This window comes from Galendromus occidentalis, unplaced genomic scaffold, assembly GCF_000255335.2.
Source record: "Galendromus occidentalis unplaced genomic scaffold, Mocc_1.1 scf7180000077509, whole genome shotgun sequence".
Classification (NCBI taxonomy): Eukaryota; Metazoa; Arthropoda; class Arachnida; order Mesostigmata; family Phytoseiidae; genus Galendromus; species Galendromus occidentalis.
The window spans coordinates 8,716-12,813 of NW_003805497.1; positions in this window are offsets into that span (position 1 = coordinate 8,716).

A 4,098-nucleotide genomic window follows, 5' to 3' on the forward strand; every position below is an offset into this window, starting at 1 on the left:
GTCTCATTCGAATGCTATGTCCCCGCATTCTCGTGCGAGCTCAGTACCTCGAACTGAGTTTCCAATTTTTTTTCCCGTGGTTTTCTGCTACTTTTCATGAGGGTTGGGCACGGCGCGCCGGCGTTCCGTCACGCCGTCGGACGCCGTGCTCGGGTTCCGGCGGCGGACTCCAGAGTTCGGCGGCGGCGATCGCCGGCGAATTCGTGACGCGGCGCACAGCTCTGAATCTGATGGGCAAAGGAAGGCGAAGAGAAAAGAGAAAATTTCACGGAGCACCACTGAAGGACAAAGTCCTAGAGGCAGGATCACGACGGAGTCCGTAGGACTCTACATATCCCACTGGGGCATCGTCCATGATGGCGGACGAATACTTAACGTCTAGGACTCTCCCTCCGCGACATTTCGCAACGGGGACTTATAAAACCCCTGTGCTCGAATTCCCGACTCACACGCAGAACGAGGTCAAGCGCTACAGCAGCTGGACTTTGAGTACGGAAACGGTAAGGGGGAGCGTTCGGGGCAGCTCGTCGTCGCATCGAGCTCAGCTCCCAGTCCCGAGAGGAGCTCCCAGATTGTGGGTAGCGACAACTCCCTCAGAAATCACACAGCGAGGCCACATCGCGATTTACGTACATGACGATAACTTTTGGCGAGTTTTTCTGGCTCCTCTCCCGTGTGTGGAACACGATGCCGCGTCGAAGAATAGCTGGCAACATTCAAGCTGTTTTTGAGCTGCTGAACGTCAAGGAAAGTGCTTCACTCACAAAACCGCGATAAGCCCTGGGGAAACTGTCGACTTGCTCACCTCGGGGCAGAACATTTTGGAGAAGGGAATATATTCCAAGTTATGATGAGGAACCTCTCCAGAGGGATCAATTCTCCTGTCGAATGCTTGGAGTTCAGTACCGAATATCAGTCCGTCGGGTGAGGTAGGTTCGCTATCGTCAGCGGGAACACAGCGGCCAGAACATCTGCTTCATTCCAAGACATGCTGCCCGGTCCTGAGCTTGACTTCGACATGAGCGAGAATCGACGGCTCACAAGCTGCGAGATTGAGCATAGCGGAAGAACGCCCGGGCATCCATGGAGTTCAGTTTTCGCTCATCGGGTCGGCCTGATCCCTTCTTGGAATAGTCGGAGATTCCAAAGTGTCTCCCGTTCCCATTGCATTGTGTCTATCCCGTCGTGCGAAGCCGCCTGAAGCGTCGCAAAAGAAAATGAAAGGAGGCAACGAGTCCGGGGTACGTTGAATTCGGTGACAGAAAACAGGGTCCACCGTCCGTGAGCGGGTTCGAGTTCGCGCTACGCATGACATCGGGAGGAATTGCGAATGGGTCCGAGGGAAAAAAACTCCGGATGCAGCGGAATTCTCGAGGTCTGCTCCATATCCTTGGCAAGGAGTTGCCAAGCGGGTGAGTCTGTGACCTGTATGAGGACATTCGGGCCGAAGGGTTCTGCAAGGATTCCGTGCGGGAAGAATACTGGGATCCCAGGCCCAGGGACCTCGCGAGCTCGCACACTTTCTTTCGCGTGCGAATAAGCGGCGGCGAGGTAAATCCTCTGGGACCATTTCCCTCTCGGTCATTCTGTCGATTCGGCGCTTAAGCTGTCAACCCATCTTGATTCCTCTCCGATTATCTGCAAACGGAACCGGAAAATTGACATGAAGTGGAGAGGCTCTCTCGTTTCTTGTCTCTGGCCCAGTGCACGGTCTTGATGTTTTGTGATGAATGATGTGTAGCGCTCAGTGCTCACAAAGTTCCGCTCTCTTGGTCCTCCCGGAGGCTTCTCATTGTCTTTTTCACGAAAATGTTCTGTCTAACCGTTCCTCTCGGTCGTTTCCCCGCAGTTGACCCATGAATATTTCTGCTTCGGTTTCCGGAAAAGTCTTTCAGAATGAATCCATTCTTCGCTCGTCACGAATCGATGCAGGAAAGTCTCTTCTCTCTGCCACTGAGGCACTTCCTGAGACACGGTCGTTCGGGTGCGTCTCCGCCGCTCGTTCTCTAACCTCGAAATCCGCGCAACAAGCGTGGATTCCTCTCCTGAGCGAAACAGGCTCACCGGATGCTTCTTTGAGCCGTTCTAAGTCGGACGGCCCTCCGCGGCACCGTAGAGCTCATGCGGGACGCTGAATTTTTCCGTGCTGGAATGCTACAGACAACGGTCCTTGTTGACGCTCTGACAGTGTTCGCTCTTGGACTTGAAGTGGAGTTTATCTCGGAAATCCGCAAATTCCTTATGCATTAGCTTTTAGGCAGGGTCGTTGCTCGATCTGGCGTTTACCACTCGGTCTTTCGCACCTTCAATGTCGCTGCCGTGGTCTACAGCGACATCGCCTTCGTGGCGTCCATCGGCATGATGACAGAAAGCGGGCGAGAGGGGAGGCGTGAATCTGGGAGATCAGAAGAAAACTGGTGGGAAACGCTGCCGCCACTGCGAATACGTGCAGATTAAATGAAGGATCCTCTGATGCGACTCGTTCATCACCGTCGCGATGAAACTTCGAGGAACAGTCCGCTGTTGGCTCCGTGGGGCAATCTCGAAGTTATCGTCTCCAACGAGCTTTCTCATCACAATTGTTATAAGGTTCGAGGAGCCGACTGCTATGAGTAAACTCGGTTTTCCCTCCGTTGCGAAGGTCAAGTCACAGTGCTGCAACTCTGATCGTTCGGCTCTTCAGGCTAAACACTTCACTACCCCCTTCGATTAGCAGAAAAACATCGACACCTTCCCCTTCTCTGTGGGATTTGATTTGAGTTGCTGCCATGAATTACCTCGGGCCCGGTTGCAGAGCTATTCTCCACTGTGAGGAACATTATCTCTCCGTACCTGATTATGAACCGAGATTCTCTATTTCAGTTTCTGGAGGGGAGCATCTCATCGAGCCAGGATGAAGGACACCCAACTCAAGCGTTTGCTCGAACAACACGCCGGCGCCGTCAGAATCCTTATCGATATGTGCTGGGCTATAGTGCTCTTCCATCCTCTATTCGTCTGGTTTTCGTGGAGGGTATGGTGGCTACGACCGTTAATTGTAAGTTCGACGAATTCGCCCTCAGATGCTATGGATTTGGTGTTTGACCAAGCCGGACGATCGAGATCCGATTTCAATAAGCGTCTCAGCGGGGAATCGCTCATTGTTAGACTGTCGGCGGAGTTTTGAGCCGTTTGCTCTGCTTCGCGTCGGTTCGCGTTCCGGCTCCACAAATATTTCGAGATACGAATAGCGATGCGTGGGCCATCACAATACCGAGTATCCCACAATCGGAACGTCAGGTCAAGGATTGGATCACACAAGCCCGCGGTACGCGGATGGTTTTCTCACTGACGAACGATCAAAGAGAAGGAAATCGTCTGGGGACGGATTGATCTGAGGAACCATCGATCGTCGAGCGACGGCCGAATTATCAGGCCTGGAGCTTTTGTCTCATTCCTCGATCCACTTCGCAAAAGCTCCAAATCATCCGACAGGAATGGATTCCTAGAGCTCCACGATAGCGCAAGCTTTCGCACAGTCTGGAGCTTTCTGTCGGAGACGGAAGTGAGATCGCAAGAAATGTACTCAGTTTTTACACACTCGCACACTCGATCATTTCCCGACATTATTCCTGCACCCATATAGGAGATGATGGGAGAGGTTTTGGTAGCCCCTGTTATATTCACCCGATCAACTTGTGTTGGGACTGTGGACTCGCTATTCCCAACTCCCCTCGACGATGCGCTACAACCCTTCGAGGTATGCACCCAGGCTGATGGAAAGAAGTTACGTTCTGAGGGCTTCTTCGCAGCTAGTCTCCGATACGCGAATCGTCAATGTAGCGAACCCATTATGGTTCTGAGGCATGGTTCGAACAACCTTCTCAGTGGCAGAGCGTTGAAACGTCTTAGCCTGCTCCATTGGGATACGAACCCATCACAGGTGGCCGTCGCGATGGTTGAGGATTCGTCATATTCATCAACTTCGCTGCAGTCAGAGTTCCCTCGTCTTTTCGAGAAGGGTCTGGGTTGTTGTTCGAAGCTGGAGGTCAAGTTATATTTACATGATAACATCCGACCTGTCCATCTTCCGCCTCGTCCGATTGCCGTTGCCTTCAA